Source organism: Corvus moneduloides, chromosome 4 (assembly GCF_009650955.1).
Source record: "Corvus moneduloides isolate bCorMon1 chromosome 4, bCorMon1.pri, whole genome shotgun sequence".
NCBI lineage: Eukaryota > Metazoa > Chordata > Aves > Passeriformes > Corvidae > Corvus > Corvus moneduloides.
Window position 1 is genome coordinate 42,718,004 of NC_045479.1, and position 18,392 is coordinate 42,736,395.

The 18,392-nt window shown below is 35.8% G+C and overlaps 1 long non-coding RNA gene across 1 annotated transcript; it reads left to right on the top strand.

Moving 5' to 3' along the window:
* The first annotated feature begins 10,123 nt into the window (after nt 1–10,123).
* On the top strand, nt 10,124–15,991 carry LOC116443220. The gene is made up of 3 exons (XR_004239785.1): nt 10,124–10,345; nt 13,155–13,316; nt 14,679–15,991. It is a non-coding gene; the product is annotated as an uncharacterized LOC116443220 (long non-coding RNA).
* The last annotated feature ends 2,401 nt before the right edge of the window (nt 15,992–18,392 follow it).

The window sequence follows — 18,392 nt, forward strand, 5'->3', positions numbered from 1 at the left end:
AGTCTTTAAATTAAATTAAGTAATATTTTAAAATATAAGTATTAAATGCAAAGTGTTGTTGCATCAAAAAGAGCTTCAGGGTGTATACGAAGGGATGCTCTTCTACAGGAGCAATGAGCTCTGCAACTGGTATAGGTCTCCCAGCAAGCCCTGATAGAAAGTCCTCCTCAAACTGCTGCTGTTATAACCCAGGCTCCCCAACTCTGGCACTTAGGCTGGCACAAGAACATGAGGACTCAGGAGCAAATGGCTGCAGTTTTGCTAATATGACAATATCCGTCCTGTAACTCTGTGTGTGTGACTGTACCCACTTTCACAAGATAGTGCGTTCCCCTGGAGATATTATCACTGCTTCTGACTTATGCTGGACTTATGGCTGCCATCACTGCCTGGTCAATACCGTGGCTAAGCTTTCCTTTTCCCTACTACTGGAAAGACTTGGAGGACCATGATTTTCTAAAAAAAATAAATTTATATTATCACTATTAATAATAAGACTATTTTATAGGGCTATTAACTACCATGACACTATGCACATTTGTTTTCCTGCCCAAGTAAAAATATCTTGAAATGAATATTAACAGGAAAAAAGCCCAGGAGATAATGGCTAGGTGCTCTGTCCTTACCAAGTGGGGAAGTTGAAAAGAGAACAATTAGTCAAGATAGCATAGAGAGGGTTTGGGTTTATATTTCGCGTGGCTTATTTTTATCATACTTAACAGTGGGATTCTACCAATAGAATACCATAAGGAAGGATCTTAGTGTCCATTTCAAATTGTAGAAAATGGTAAAAGCGATGGTGTGATGTGTTTGAAGTGTGCTTTGAGGGAAGGAAAAGGGAGAGTGTTTTGTCCAACCAGTTGCATTACAGTCTGTCATCTACCAGCCTGGGAGCCTTGGCCCATGGTACTGGCAGCTGTACCACTGATGATGGGCATTCAGAGATAGAAGGGGCATCAACATTTATGGTGGTTATTTTTCAGGCAGTATGAAGATGTATCATTTACAAGTGTTATAGAAAATCTTTCTTCGTGCTATGAAAATACTGACCATATTAATATAATTGTATTCTACAAAACCATAGAAGACTGTTATGCTTGTGGAAACACACAAACTTGCTGATGACTGGTGCGTTCTGGGAATGTCTGCAGTCACTAATAACTTTTTAATCATGATTCAGTATTTTTAACTAAGAATTTAATACTAGAGCTACTTTTGTCCTTGTGAAGAGGGTGAAATTTTATCAATTTATGATTAAATTGTTTCCATTCATAGCAGAAAAACAAAAAGCACTGAAAACTATGAAATAATTTCAAATCTAGTGAGATATATAATTAATAATTGTGATTTACTGAAGATGCTACAGTTGTCTCATCCCTCTCCTCCCTAATCTAGTCTCTAGAACCCACGTGTGTACATCCTTAGGAAAACTTCTGGCATGAGTATAGAGGGGTTGAATTTGAATATGAAAAATATCCCTCATTGTGTGGATGACAAATTTCATTCCAGTTAAAGTTCAAACACTGAATGTTTCCTCACCCCTTCTTTGTTAATTACCTGGCAAACTTCAAATAGCTCCTGATTTAGAGAGACAATCTCTTATTCACCTCTTAAACTTTACACATAGTGAGGCATTTGATGAAGCCTACATAAACAAAATAGCATTATTTTAACGGTATTTATTTGCTAATTCTAGAATATTCCCAAAATGAAAGAACTGACTTGTGCTCTAATGATCTAAATGTTCTGTATCCCTCCCTTTACTACTGCAACAAACCAGAGGTAGTGTATCAAATGTTCATTACTGCCTATATATCTAAATTAATTTGAAGATATCTTTAATATGAAGCTGCGAATGAAAATATGCTTAGATAACTTTATGTTCATGTAAGGCTCACAAATATCACAAAGTGGCAGTTTTTGAGTATAATGTGGGAAACATCAGATTTTCCACTTTGTTCAAGTAGATATGCCAATATTCTAAGAGGCACTGATCAGCCTTTGTTAGCCACCATTTTCATACTTAGAGATAGTGACCGTTGATCATTCTACCATCATCTTTAGAGGCCCATGAAGGAGAGTGAATGTGGATGTCAAAGTGGCAGCTGTTTAGACTACAGAGTTGCAACAGGAGGAAGCTATATTTTAAAGCACCACCTTTTATATCCCTTGGAACAGCAGTATGTGCAACTATTACAATGATTTAACATCCATGCAAGCCTTTCCTGCAGTCGCTGCATAACACAGTTTCTGTCCATGAATTATGAACATTAAAAATCAATTTTCTCCTAGGCTAGCTGTTGTTTCCTGTTTGAATATATTCTTGCTATATTTCCCTGAAATAGATATGTCTTGACTTGAAAACTTCCCAAAGCTTTAGCAGAAATTTAGCACACTGTTAAAGACATTAATATGTTTTTGGAACAAATGTACTAGATTTCTGAAAATTATACAAAAGAAGAATGTCAGAACTCACCTTCAAGACAACTAATATAGAGTATTTTAAAGGGAAATCATGCTTAAGTACAACCACAGGATTTCTTTCTTAATTATATAATGGTTCATTCAAATAATTAAATATGCGCCTCTTGGGAAGCACATAGGAGGTCAATAGATGATCACATTCTTTTGTGTGTAATCATGATTATATTTTTTGAGTATGCCTAAGGAAATAATTTTATCACTTATTTATTCTAAATATTCAATACATGAAAATGACTATGTACTTCTGACTCACTAAAAAAGAAAACCTCTATGTGATGGAAAGTTTTTTAATATGTCCCTCTTCTGTCTCTAGTGAAATGTGAAATGATCTACTTGCATGATATCAGAATACCACTAGGACACTTTTTCTATGTGTCTGTGCACACCTGGGTGAATACACACATATATTGGTGTTAAAGAGAACAGACATGAAAAACCCTCACTTCCAGTCTTCCACCTGCTTGCTCTACAGAGGTATACCCCAATCAATTTTAGTTTCCCCGTATGACAATGTATGTCATTGTTTTAAGCTTATCTCCCTTCACCATACCCTCTCTTCCCGTCCTACCCTGATGGAATGGGGAGAGGAATCAAAGTTGAGATAAGAACAGTTTAATGATTGAAAATAAAGTAAAATACAATAATAATGGCAAATTATAAAACGATGAAAATGAAAAGGGAAAAACCCGGTGATGCTCAATGCAATTGCTCACCACCCACTGACCAATGCCAGACCTGCCTTCCTGAACCCAGATCAGCTGCCCTTTGTGGGTAACTCTCCCCAGTTTATATACTGAGTATGACCTTCTATGGTGTGGAATAACCCTTTGGTCAGTTCGGGTCACCTGTTCTAGCTGTGCTCTCTCTCAGTTTCCTTTGTGTACCTCCTCACTGGCAGAGCATGAGACAAGAAAAAAGTTCTTGATTTAGGATAAACACAACTTAGCAAAAAAATCAAAACATCAGTGTGTTATCAATTCCATTCTTATTTTGAATCCAAAACACAGCACTGTAACAGCTCTGAGAAGAAATTACTGAGTCTGAGAGTTCCGGTGTTCCCATTTGGGTTTCTCTGCACAGGTATTGCCTCAGGATCCTCCAATTAGTGAGGTAATTAAATATATTTATTCTTTGCATTTCAGCTGTGGTTTTGTGACTTTTCTGGCTGCCTGCATCGACTCAAACATCCTTACAAGTATTTATATACTTGCTAATCATTTCCGTACTTGCTGGAGTAAATAGTACAAGCCTCTGAAAGGAGAAGATGAATTCAATTTTTCTCAAAGGAAGAAAAGTTTGAGGTTTTAAAACCTGAGGGAATAAGAGATATTTTCTTAACCACTGAGTTTCTTGGACAGAGCAGAGTACAAAACCCATTGCTTCTTGTAAGTACAAAACACATGTTTCTAGCTTCTTAAAATATTTGGTATACAAAATTGTAAGTTTAATCCTGGGTCAGATAGAAATTCGAGTATCATGGAAAGTCAAGTACAGCAGCTTGGGCTGTGTATTAACTTTATTAAGAAAATAAAGAAATTTTAGAAGATGTCTTAGTTTCAAATATTATCTTTTCCACTACTTCTAGGCCTATCTGTCCTTTTTGGATTTGAAACAAGATGGAGATATCATACATGCATTCTATTAGGAAGGAACTTTAAATTTCTTTCGTGCTCATAATGCCTTGGTGTACATTTGCAGAAGCATCTTTAGGTTTGAGGAAATGTAGTATTTCTATTTTGTGGTCTATTCACTGAAGCTTCTCAACTTGCCTTTTAAAAACATGAATGTACATAGCCTATTTCAGCAAATTTAAGGTAAAGTGGGTTGGATTTTTTCATTATTATTTTTAATTTGTTGTTTGCTTTTGCTAAGAGAACATTATTAGGGACAAAAATGATGGTTCAAAAGCTGGTCCTGAGCCTCTCTTCTGGTTGTATCAACAACCAAATTATTTCATTTTTTGACTTAATGAAATTTATATCCTAAAGTGACAGCAAACTGGCCATGGCTGCAGTCTGCTATTGCATATAGTTTCCTGTGAAGCCTATTTCAGTGCCATAATCTCCTGACCATCCTCACCTGGCTTGGTATTAAAAAGTTTGAGTCCTTTGTCGTCATTCTCCTTCCTAAAAAGGCTCTTCTAATGAAGGCTGTGTCTGCAGCTATCTCTTCTCAGTGGTGGGCTCATTCTCTCTTGCTGCATAAGCAAAAAATGAGAACAAGTTTTCTCTATTCAACTTTGGTGATTTCTCTTTTCTTTTTTATTGCCGGGAGAGTGGAAAGGAAACAATGCAGCACAAAAAAAGGGAAACGACATCATGAGATGCACTTGGCAAAGCATCACTCATCCTCAGCTGCTGTGTACAATTGTACTAAAGATGCTATCAGTTTCATAAAAAAAATTATAGACATTTTTCCTTGTTGCTGGCTGAAACTCAGTTACGGGGAAAGTAACTGAAAGAAACTAACAATAGCAGCTATTTAGCACAGGGAGAAGCTTTGTAGGGGACAGAGTTTTGGCACACAGGACACCTCACCATCAGTCATCTGGAAAATTGTTTCCAGTTGATATTAGGCTTTATCCCAGTTGGGGTTTTGTTGGTTTTTTGGGGTGTGGTTGGGGTTTTTTTTGGTTTTGGTTGGTCAATTGGTTGGTTAGTTGGTTTGGATAGGGTTTTTTTCTTTTTTCATTAGATGCACTCTTATGCTGCAGGGTTCTCTTTGGAGTGTTTAAAATGTAAAATTTTTATATAGAGAGAAACTTATGCATTTCCCTTTCTGAATTTGCATGGGTTTCATAACCAAAATTTTTGTAATCTTATGATTCTTTGAGTGCATGTGATGACAGATTTACCCGGACATATATGAAAGCTTTGGTACATATGTACTTGGAAATGGCTCTTTGAGATATGGGAAATTGCAAGCATAAGAAAGGAATGGGGTTCAGTCATTTTTCTTTGATTGCTTTTACTTGTTTCTTTCTCACTAGGTCCTTCTAATTGAGAAGTACATTTAGGAGTGAGAATTTAAGAGGACTAGAAATGAACATTCATTTTGTTTAAGCAAAATGAGCAAGTTGATTTTGTTAAGCTTTACAGATGATTGTGTCATTTGTGACGCCACACAGTGATATCAAAGGGAATCATATTTTTAAACACTGCTGGTTTGGATTCTCTGCAACTCTCTTTCTCTTTGGAGACAGAAATATAAACAGTTTAAACAAAGGAATTCTTAAGGAAAAAAGTTTGTTTATATCAGTTTTGCTTTAGGAAGCAATTTCATGTCACGACCTTCTTATTGCATTAAATTCTGTGAAGTTTTGAAAGCTTTTTAGACCACAATTAAAAAAACATGTTTGGATAATTAATCTCTGTATATTATTTTGACTGGATTCATGAGACTACACAGCAGATTTGGCGCACTAAAAGTTGCTTTTCACTCTAGAAACACAACATGTGCCAGCTTGACTGGGACAGTTTATTGTAAACCTCTTTCAGTAGTGAGCTTAAAAGATTCACTGTGTCCTAAAGCATATGCAGCATGATACCTTGAGTGTTTCATACTATTGTGAGGAATGTAAATGTTATATTCATTCCAGCATATATTACTCTTTTTTACTGATACCACTTGTTCTCCACCTCTCGTCTATATATTCTTATTTTTTTCTTGTTATCGCAGGAAGTTAACACTAACAAGAAGCATAGTCTATGCTTAGGAAAGCTTTAGAAGAATCAGCTACAGTAGCAATGTACAAGAAAGCTCAGGGTTAGAAAATGCCTTCACCTTACTAACATAAAAATAAATTTTAAAAAAGATTGAGTAAATATTTTTTTCATTAATTAACTGAATTATGATTATGAAATCAGGCTCATATTTCCTCTTGGACAATTTAGTGAAAAGGGGGGAATTCTCATAACCTGAATCTGAAGTTGAATGTTCTCTGTGCTGGAATCACACACTTCAGCCACTTTGTGCTGAAGACATACTTTTGCCATTGCACAGAAAACTCCTCTGTCTTTCTTACCATAGGGAAGTACCTGCTCAGATGGAGCAATACAGATCTTTATATATTTTTGTGCTCAGCAAAATCTGGACAGAGATATATTATTAAGTGCAAAGCTGTTGGGTCTTGACCCTGACCTGAACATAAATGTTTTGCTAGTATATAACATCACCACTTCCTCATGGTACAACTGGGATTAATTAAGTGGATCACTCATATTTCTTAAGAGGGGACAATCACCTTCTTATGCAGGGCAGACTGTGAACCTTTACTCACTCTGATGTACTCTGATGAGAACTTTCTAACATTATTGACTTCTGTGAATTGCAGAGGTGAAGGTTTTTGGGTCCAGCATTTAAGATGTGTGAATTGCTTTTGATTTCACTTCTGACAGTTGGAACTGAGATCCCAGATATTATAGAGAGAATGTTTTATGATTGGCCTTTACTCTTTTGTCGTCAGTATAAGTGGTACTTATAAGGAGAAGCATATATTCTTTATTTTACCATAAAATATCCTTGACAGACAATTATAACATATATGCAGAAAAGAAGGACCAAGTTTATGAAGAAGAATAATTTATATACTTGGAGCCAAACTTACAATTAGTATAAATATTGAACCGTAACTACAGTCAGAATTACAGAATAACAGGTAAATTCACAAGTCTTTGGCAGCTTTTACATGAAAACCTTTCTCTATAGGTTTATAAGCAACCTGCTGTGGAAATCTTAACTTTAGCTTCCTTTAAGCTTTTTTGATAAATGTAAAAAAGATTTTGAATTTCCATCTTTATGACTTAAATTCTGGAATTGTTTATGAAAACAGCTTCCAATATTTTTACTTTAGATTCTTCTGTGAAGCTTCAATTGAATTACTTTCTTAGTGGAAAAAAACACTGACACCATTGCCTTTTTTTCCCCAGATGTTAATTACCTAAAATGTCTAGATTTATGCATTTTATAATGTAAGCAATTGTTTCCGGTGTTTCAGAGGGATATTTCTAAGAATATGTTCCATAATGTAGGAGCTGTACCCATTTTCTTCAGGGAAATATTTCCATGGTACTATGCACTGTGGTGCAAGGAAACATTTCAGAATGAATTTCCTTGGCTTACTGGTGGTAGCTACTTGAAAAGTACCTTGGGTATGATGTATGCTCCCTTACCAGAGATATTTTTATTGAGAGCTTTACAGAAGAAATTTTCTGAAACTGAGGTAAGTCTGCCAAAAATAACACAATAAAAGCTAAATATTTTTGGGTGGATTCTGCTCAAAAGTCTCAAGAGGATTTGATAACTGATTTACCAGCAACAGCAAACTTCCTTAGAATCTAGTGACTAGCTGGCATCTGGCTGACAAATGCAAGTATTAAGAAATCCTCTGCAGATTATCTGTGGAAAAGACTTGCAACCTAGATGCATAACAAGACTATTTAGCAGAGACTGGAAAGAGATTAAAAATTATTTTAAATATCCAACCTGAATCTCCCCTTGTAAAAATTGAGGCCATTTCGCCTTGTTCTACTGCTAGTTGCCTGGGAGAAGAAACTGACCCCCACCTTGCCACAATCTCCAGTCAGTTGTAGAGAGCAAGAAGATCTCTCCTGAGCCTTCATTTCTCCAGACTATACCTCCCCAGCACCCTCACGAGCTCCTCATCAGACTTGTGCTCCAGACTCTAATCCATGCGGGCTGGCTGCCATACCCGAGTGCTGAGGGTCTGTGCCATGTGCTACAGAGGCCTGTTGTGATGGACTGAGGGTAGTCCAGCAGGGGTGGACACAGGACCAGGGCACCCATCCTGGACTTGGGGCTGGTGCTGGTGGTGGCAGGAGCCCCAGATCCCCAGCCACTCCACAGGGCTGCATGAATGGGGTGGGAAAGTGGCAGATCTCAGACCATGGTGGGGTAGGAAGGAGAAGATATATAGCAGGACCTGGTGTAGTAGCATAATGGCCAGGGCAGGGTAATGGGCAACTGTCCTATCTATAGTTTCAAAAATGCAGTAATTTGTACCCAGTGCACTTATAAAAAGAAATTTCTGCACATTTTTATGCTCATATGCTGGTGCTATACAAAAAACTTGTGTCTCCACACTAGATTTTCACAAATAAAATTTTAATCTTATTTCCTATCCGGTATTGAGTAGGACATCACCTTTAAACCAAATCCTTGGTTTAAGACAGAAAGTCTGAAAAATTTAGAGAATTTTGATGGCTGAAGTAATCTATCATGATTGAGTCAGTTCTTTAAAGTTGAAAGAATGAGTGCAGAATAGTTACTTGTTCCTGGTCCTCAGAAAAACAGATATTGACCATGGTTTTCTGCCATTGAATTTGATCAGGATGTTAGAAGAAATTTAACTGTATTACAATTGCACATGTAGAGAATGGTTAAACCATAAAAATGTGACACTGTCCTCTCAAATCACTTCAAAGTACTCTTCAGATCCACTTATCCAGAAGTCTTCAGTGCTTGATTTTCAATACAATAGTTTCATTATAGATGACAGACTTCCCTTGCAATAGTTCTAGGTAAAAAGTCAATCTCTACTGGTGTCCTGCTTTGCCATATATAGGATATTAAGTTCATTTTCAGTTGAGCATCAAAGGAAGCATGTCTGTACATACACTGATTTATAGTTACTGTAAAGATTGAGGTTCTAGATGAATCATCACATAAATTAAATTGCAGCATGTATCTCAGACCAGAGTTATCTCACCTTACTCTACATGTGCTGTTAGCATTTCACTTTGTACTTTGCCGGGAGCTACATTTGCCATGTAATCCTGAGCTCTTCTCTCAGCTATGTCAGAGGCTCTTTATGTGTAATAGAACTGTATCTAAAATTATATTTACAAGTGTATATTATGCAGCCTGATTCACAAGTACAGACATACTCCGGTAGTTATCATTCGCCCTCCATTTTCCCCCTTTTCCTCCAAATCTAATGGATCCTGTTCCCTGTTAATAAGTAAATTGATGGAATTACAACATTGCAAGAAAAAAATATGTTCACAGAATGTTGAATGCATTGTTTTCATGCCACCATAAAGCTTGTTATTTCTCATATCTATTATTTTGTTTTATGAGAGAAGGGTCAATTTTAAAGACTCCCTGAAGAAAAGTAAATAAATATTACTGGAGAACTGGTCGTTAATCCTTTTGAAAGTGCAAACTCTTTTTGCAGTTACTTAGATGATAGAAATATTTTGAGCTGTTCTCATTTTAACTTGAATAAATGAGTAGCCTTAGAGGAATCAGTAAGTAAAAATGCTTCTTTGAAGACTGAACCATACTACCATAAAATATACATGTTCAGCCAAATAATTTTAAATAAATAAATAAATAAATGAGAGCAATAATAAATAGCAATAACAATAACAATATTAATAAATAAAAAAGTAGTAAGCATTTTGCATTCCCTTATCACTAAATTCTCCAATCCTTCTCTTCATTTCTCTGGTTTATCCAAAAATTACCTTAGGCAAAGAAAGAAGTAGTGTTATTTATTTTCTCAAGGGAAGGATAAAGTTTGACATCACTTATCTCCTTAAGAACTCACACTGTTATGCTTCAGTGTTATACAGATACAGTGGGTTTACGCAGTACAGATAATGAGAATATTCTATGATATGTGACCCTTTGACATGCATGTTCATAATATTCTCTACAGGAAGGATAATTTTAGCCTTTTCTCTCTTCCAGAGAGTTTGTACCTGGATAGAAATTATGGCATGGCCCATCATCCAGTACATCAAGATGAGCGATTGAGGGGTAAATGCACAGAAGTGTTGTGATGTCGGACTGCAATGCGCTTTTCTGCAAAAAGTACCTGCAGGGTGCCTTAAAGGAGGTATTTCTCTGAATGGGGAATTCACAAAATAGTGCAACCTGAAGAGAAATCCATAAATGCTGGTCAATGGGAAGTGAAAGGGGGAATTTACTGCGGACAGTATATTCCAGTAGGTGGGATGGTAAAAAATCCATGGTTTTCTGAGTATTTCTGTGACTAAGCTACTTAATGTTATAGTTAGGGATTAGAGAATTGAATCTCTTGCAGAGATGTATGGCGGGATATGAATATCTTAATGGCAACCCACAACTTCTCCATCAAGATATGCATCCAGACGAGCAGGAGTCCCCTTCAAGTTTTGTTCCATGAATAATGTCTACATGATCTAACAGTGAGTTGTAGATTAAAACTACAGGAGATCTTGACTTGCCAAACTGTTATCCTGCTCACTTTCTAATATGCAGAAAAACACTGGAGCGATTTAAGTTTGCTATTGCAAAATGCAAGACAGTTTCATAAGAAGTGTATATGTATTTTCTATTTATGGATGCAGAAGAAAACACAAGAATTAATGTAAAGTGCTTTCTATATTGTAAGAAAAGATACAGAATCCGGAATGGCAGATGTAATCACTAAGACAAAAGAATCCTAATGACATTGTAGAGATGCCTGAGAGGAATCTTTTCTCTAAAGGGAAAGTCCTAGCAGAGAGATACAATGAACCACTACATAAAATAATACAGAGGTGGAAAAATTATGTAAGGCAGTAAAATGTCAAAACAAAGAGATAGGAAAAAGAATAAAGAAATAAATATACTGTAATTAAACTTTGCTATTCACAAGCCCCATTTTGTTCTATAAAAAAAGTGGTGAAATAAATTTAAAAAGTGCACAGTGGAATCAGGAGAAAATTGACCACAAGCTGAATCTTTAAAGGAAGGAAGTGAAGGAATGAGGGAACTAAGTAACTATAGTGACTTCATTGCAGCTAGATGTCTGAGTCTTAGATTAAGGAAATGGAATAATATACTGCATATTAGCAAAATAATGTCACAGTAATACTGCTGGATGTCTGAAAGAAAATATTTGCAATGTGAGTGAAGGACACACAAAAATCCCTGACATGACTAAAAAGCATTTCTAGGTCAAAAAAGCCCTTTTGTGCTAGGGGCAATACAAGTGAAAAGAAACCATGAATGCAGTATCTAGCACACAATGTAAATGAGTATGTAGGTAATTTGATATTGGGCTTAGAGACTTTAGACACTAAAGCACACTGAAGTAGAAGTATAGTAAAGAAAACTAGCAATGGTATTAAATAATATTAGTTATGATTGTAATGTTGAAAAAATAGCGGTAATCCAGGTGCAAAGCTCCTGTATAGAGGTTTTTTTTTTTGTGATAGCAAAATCTATGCATGAAGCAAACATTTAATAATAAGTAGGAAATTGACGAAATGCCAGAAATTAAGTATCAGCGAGATGCAGAATAAAAACGGAGAGTGCTGCTGAAGTTCCAAGTACGAGGACAAGTATTCTTTCTCCTTTATCATTTAGACCTGGGTATTTGCTAGTTACTATCAGGAATACTGGGCAAATTAAAGAACTATTCAACAATAGTCAAAGTAATAAAACATAAATGGAGACCATGAGAGAGGGCACATGTTTACTAAAGGAGAAATGCTCAATTTCTTACACATAACTTGAGTAAACAGTTTCACTGTAAAAAGATGTTTGGAACTATTGCTAGAAACAAAATCTCCTCAGCTGGACAGTAGAGGTTGACACTTATGGAAGAAAGACCTCAGGCCAAAAATTACTTTTCTGTTCTCCTGTAAAAGCACATTCAGAGTTGTGGATTGTAAATAATAGTTCCTTCCTCCTTTGTTTGTATTATGCAAGAAATCTTTGGTACTGTTGACAAAGTAATAATAACATGAGGCACAGTGGGGGTTCTCACTGAAAAGCAATGTGGGTTCTCTTGCAAAGCAACATGAAGTAATGAGAAGCCCACAAGAGGATTTCTTCAAACAGAATTAGTAATGAGACAGTAATAAAGTACGTTTCTCAGGTTTTTATTCACAGTTATGTCACAACATAGCTTGCTTTTCTACTTGAAAGATATCATAAAGCTTTCTGGGTCATTCAAAAATCACAGTGACAGGGACAAGGGTGGCTAGTATAAACATGAGTCTGGCTTCACTCCCATTTCAATTACTTTTTAAAAAAAATTAAATAAAACCCATAAAATTAACAGTAAAGAAACAGAAAATTAATCCAGGGATATCTTGGGCATCCCAGTAGCTGTCTGGTCCTCTAGAAAACAGAAGACACAGCTTCAGCCCACTGCTCCAAACAGGGTCAATCCAAAAGATTTGAAGTGGCCTCATCTCTCACCTGTATGAGTACCCAGCTATAGAACAGCTTGCTTTGTTGGAGCACAGTTAAAAAGGAGCTGGAGAAAGGACAGCTATGCAGTTATGGGGTCATACAGGCAAGACAGCTGAGGACTGCATTTGATTTCAGAGCCGAAATCCCTTTGATGACTCTGATCTTCGCAAGTGATCTTGTCTTTTTCTCATCTCCTCTGTGGTCTACTGACTGATGCTATAGCAGCATTACTGACCTAACATTTCAGCTGCTGTAGGACAGATAGCTGCTTCTGGTGTCTATGGCTAAACACTTAGCCAGGCTGAGCCATATATCTCCTGATGAGCTAAAACAGCACTTCAGTGCATAGGTTCCTCCTATTTCTCTTATCCCTATCAGCAAACTTGCTGTCTGTTATGTCTTCCTACGGAATTATGGTGTTGGTTTTCAATATAGGTGAGTAAACATGCATTTTACTCTTCTCCATTTTACCTCAACAGAAGCAGACAATCTTCTTTAAAATTAGACAAGGGTCTTGCAGAAGGTTAATTTTGAAATGCCATGGGAATACAGGAAGATTGTGTATGACTGAGTGCTTGTTATGCAGAAAGCTTCACAGGAACTGGTAAAGACAGCAAACAAGAGTGAAAGAAACTGGATTGGTGAGTACAAAGGCTGATGTTTCTCTTCATACACTAATGAAAAAAAAAATAGATAAAAAGCTAATGGATTGCCCAAATGGATTGACTCTAATTTACAGCATGAAAATATATAACCTCAAATACATCCTGGGAGTAGCTCTGAAGATGCTATTTATCCTTTTAAAAATTTGGCGGAATTTGTTCATCACTGGTGTATTGGTACTTGAGTTGAGAGCACTACAATAGGGCCTCTATCATCCCAGCTCAGAATTTTTTCTGTATTCTTGTGCCTGTTGTCCAGTGCAAAATAAATGATCCTTTAATAGGGATTTTGACTCTCCCTTTGAAAGGATGTCTTCTGTTTAATAGTCTGGACATTTTGGTATTTTTTATGGTATTTAGCCCAGATTTTCTACATTCAGTGTCATTTGAAAGTCTAGGATAACTCAGGGACATTAACATTCACATCAGTCTTAGAAATCCTACAGTTTTAAAATTCCCCCAAATTAATATCCAGTAGATAAGAGGAGAGGCAGAGGAAGAGAAAGGAAAATATTTGTGATTATCAGTTATCTGTAGTCTCAGAGAGTTAATGATGGCAGATTCCTTTGAAATGCTGCTGAGAAGAAGCAGTCATTCCCTTTTTTGCCATCTTTTGGCTGCAACCCTCTGGATCAGCAAATATCATCTGAGGTTGCAAATTCTACTTTATGCCTTTACAGAAAAGCATGTGCCATAAGCCAGGAAATAAAATGTAATACTGTAGGGATTACAAGATCTAAGGATGAGAATACATTTACTTTCACAAGAGTATTAATATTCTGGAGCATAGTGAGAGATCTATGCACTTAGAATAAAATCCTGATCTAAGGAAAAGCAATAGCATACTTTAAGGTAGGTTATTGAAGCCTCTTTTTTCCTTAAGACAGTCCTTTTAATCTGTTTTCTTTTTGCTCAGTGCTGCTAGGATTTTCAAACATGAAATCAAGAGGCTGGAAGTGTCTTGTCATGCTGTCAGACATCAATAAATAAGCGTCAGAATATGAGTGTAATTTTACTTCAAATAGTGGTTAATTTCTTTAAAGTGCTTAAATATTTTTCTCATTGGTCTTAGTGATAAAAATAGTACGAAAATTTGTCTATATAGTTTATGAACTATATATATTATATAATAGAACTTCTTAATTTGCATTCCTTTCTTGGGTAATAAGTCATGTTCAGGATAGGCAAGTCATCATTTGTGTTTATGATTCGAAATACATGCCTGAGAAATGTACTTTAAATTGGTATGTGATCCCATTCTAGTTTGAATTTTTTCATGATAGATGATTTCTTTTTCCTCAGTGTTTCACAGCAATATTACATTTGTTCATTTTATGCCAGGTGCTCATGATAGAAGCAAGCAGTGAAGTTCAGATCCTCTCGGGAATATTTCTGGAAGAATTGAACTGTGGCTTTTGCCTTCAACTATGATGCAATATCTATTCCAGGGAAGTTAAAATTCCCCTACCCACTTCTACACGTGCTCACCAGTACTCAGTATGCAGTCACAGAAGAACTTTAATAGAAAAGGAGAAGGGAAAAAATCCAAATAGGTACCTAAGCCACTAATATTAAATAGATTTGCAATTTTGTGGTGCAATTGGATGCTAGTAGAATGGGGCCTGGCTGTGGCTTACAGAAAAGCACTCTTCCAAAGCAGATAGCATAAAACTTTCCTCACATATCTCTGACAGTAAAAATCAGGCCAAATTTCCTGTACTCTCAACATTGGAAGACTTGAGACCAACCTTAAGTAAGGACTGGCAGACATGTTTAGGTGTTTGGTCACCCAGACAAGTGGAAAATGCTCAAATACTATTTCTAAATTTCCTGGTTGAAGTGCTGTGTATTCCTGTGCATCACGTCAAGTCATTTTGTGGCACATTGTCTAACAGAATGTGACTGATGCTATGCCTCAGAAACAGAAGTAATTGACAGTGCGTAATCTAATTCATGAAAACATGACCTTCAGAAGATGTACTTTGAGATATATGGCATGTAATATTCTCATATATCCTTCCCCTTAATTTCTGTTCACCTGACTGCAGACTTTTCTTAGTGGCTTGTCCCTCATGACAATGTATTTGGTGTCATTCCTTTTCAGAAATATCTTTTAATTTCCACAGTCTTTGAACTAGGATTTCCATATTTTTCCATCTTGTAATAACTTGAACAGGTTATGTTGAGTATTTCAAAAATTTGGAAGTGGAATTCTTAATTTTTTCTTTGGAATTATGAAAGTTTAGATGTGATAAATTAGACTCATGTAACAATTAAGATATGAATGTGTACTCTGCATACAGTTTTCTTTCATGCACACTTGTAAGCTGTTATATCTTTAAAGAGTTCCCTAAAAATCTCAATGAGTGTGGTAAATCAATTCATAGACTGTAAAAGCTTTCTAATGATTTCGCTTCAAATGGAAACTAAATGAAAAGAGTCTTGGTTAATATATTTGATTCAACTGTATTATCCTTATCTATTATCCTTTCAATATTTTTTAATCTGGAAAACATAGGTTAAACTATGTTCTGTCACTTAACATAAAATTGTCAATAGGTATGTTATTCATAAAATGAGATAATAAGCACACAAATACTTAATTCATCCTGTTTCCTTTAGTTTAATCTTTGATAGAAGCTGATCAGTGCAACTTATTGGTCACAAGTTATTTATTCATGATTTTAGAACTATGAATAATAAAATTCAAAATTATAGAAAAAAATTTTATGAAATAATGACAAAAGTTATTAATATATATTTTGGACTTTAGTAGAAGCTTTTTAATCTGAACATCAGATAGTGTCAAGAAACTGATTGTTTTCTATGGTGACAGCATGTTACTTTGACAGTTGCACTGAAATACTTCATTCGAGCACTAAGGGAAATGTAGTGGCTTTGTTGATCTTCCTATGAGAGAATTATTTTGCTGCATTGCTATAATCTGGTATTGTATATTAGAAATAAGCCTTATGAAACATCACCCTGAAGGTCAAAAATAATTCTGTTATGAATTTAAAACAAGTGTTTGAAGGGAGGAAAAGAGGTTTGCAAACATACAGCTCTATCTCCTGCAAATCCCATGGAGATTCTCAACTGCTGACTCCTTATCTTAACATGTAACATAATAACCAATTACTGTCAATGTGATCAGACCCATCAGACTCCTATTGCATTAACCTTATGAACTGGTTCAAGAGAAATGTAATCAATCCATTGCTAAATTAATTGCTAATTTTAAAGTTATCATTAAATAATATTATTCCAAAATTGGCATAAATCATGTGGTCAAGTATCAAATTAGGTTTCAAGAAAGGCAAAGGAGTAGCAAGCTCTATTCAAAGGATTTCATTATATTCATTTGCTCAGAGCATTGAGAGGTCATAATTTTAACCTTGTATGGGTCCAAACCATATGAAAATTTTTCATGTCACCGAAGGCCAGCAATAATTCCTTTAATTCCATGGCATATTAATGACCAAGAATGAATGGGCCCCTTAAGTGTTCCATTTATTGTCTTAAATATGAAAATGTTTTAGAGATTAGAGGGGAAATTGTTTGAATTAATTAACTGAACTGATGCTCAAGGGAACTGGTACAAGATTTTCAGACAAAGGCTGAGAATTTACAATAATGACATTTCTTTCATAGTTATAAAATATAGTACCAGAGGGACTTTGAGGCACTCTTAACATTTTAGCTGATGTCTGTTGAGGGTTTGAGATTCCTCTGAAAGCATCAATTATGGCATGAAAGGCATCACATTGAAATAGCCGTGAGGCCCACAAATTTCACCATTGAAATGGGATGGGATAACTGACAAAATGGAAATTCAGACTGTAAATGGAGACTCTTAAAGTAATAGGATCATTTATAAAAAAGTGATTTTTCAGGAAAGGTAATGTACAAAAACCAAGAAACACTACTGGCTTCAAAAGGAAAGCTACAGAGTTTGTTCCTAAGTTACACTTGAGTGAGTGTAGTCTCCCAAAAGCAATGGGGAAACAGCAGTAATCTGTGTCATAGATAGCAGAGACAAGGACCATCCAAGCTTGTGACAGGTCTGTGTGATATTACAGCCCTTGATTGCTGCCTGCTATCTTTTCTTGGTTGTTCATGCATCAGTGATCACCAAATATCCTGAACTGTGTTCTGATTCTGTGATGTGAACAAACAAAAATTTACATCAACTTAATTTCAATATTGGCTAGCCTACATGGAGTGGTCTTTCAGCTGATGTTTCCAAAGGATAAGGGCTTCAGTACTCATGTAGTCATATATGTAGCGGCATGATACTTTTACAAATGGAGTTTGCTGTGATAATTTAGAAAAAAAAAAAGAAACTTGAAGACTGTACAAAAGGCTGTCTTCTGCTCTTCATACATTTTCTTTTACTCTTTTACACGTATTTTCTTTTTACTTTTCCTGTATTCCACATAGGAATTTCTCATGTTCTCAGTTTGATCCATCCCACTATTAACAAGGACGTTCCCTCTTGTAAGACAACACTGGCCAATGTGGCCACCAGTGTATCACTAATATTTATTGGCACTAGCTCCTGAAGCTGGGCCACGCTTGGTTTCTACCACTCTCAGGTCTGCAGAAAGTCTTCTGAATTTAAAGGAAAGACATCTAAAACTGAAATAAAAGCTTTAAAATAAATGTATCTTCTCTGTGCTGTGCTAACAGAACAGCTGAGAAAGCATGTGACAGCAGCATACAATTTCTACTGCAGAGTTCAATGCATTGCAAATGGATTTTTCATGACTAGGTTTCTGATGACTAGTATAACCTAGGGAGCTATGTAGTTTAGTCTAATTTACACTGAAAAATGAATAACACTAAGGAATAGGCACATAATAAAAATAAATGGAAATACCTCATCATTTTAAATACCATAAATTTTCCAATATGATGTGGAAACAGAAAATCCCAAATTTTGATCATACCATATAGCATCTAATTTATAGAACAGACATTCTATCAGATGTCTGCTCCTATTACCCTACGATTTTAAGTTTTCACATCTTTTTTTTCTCTGCATTTCAGAAAACT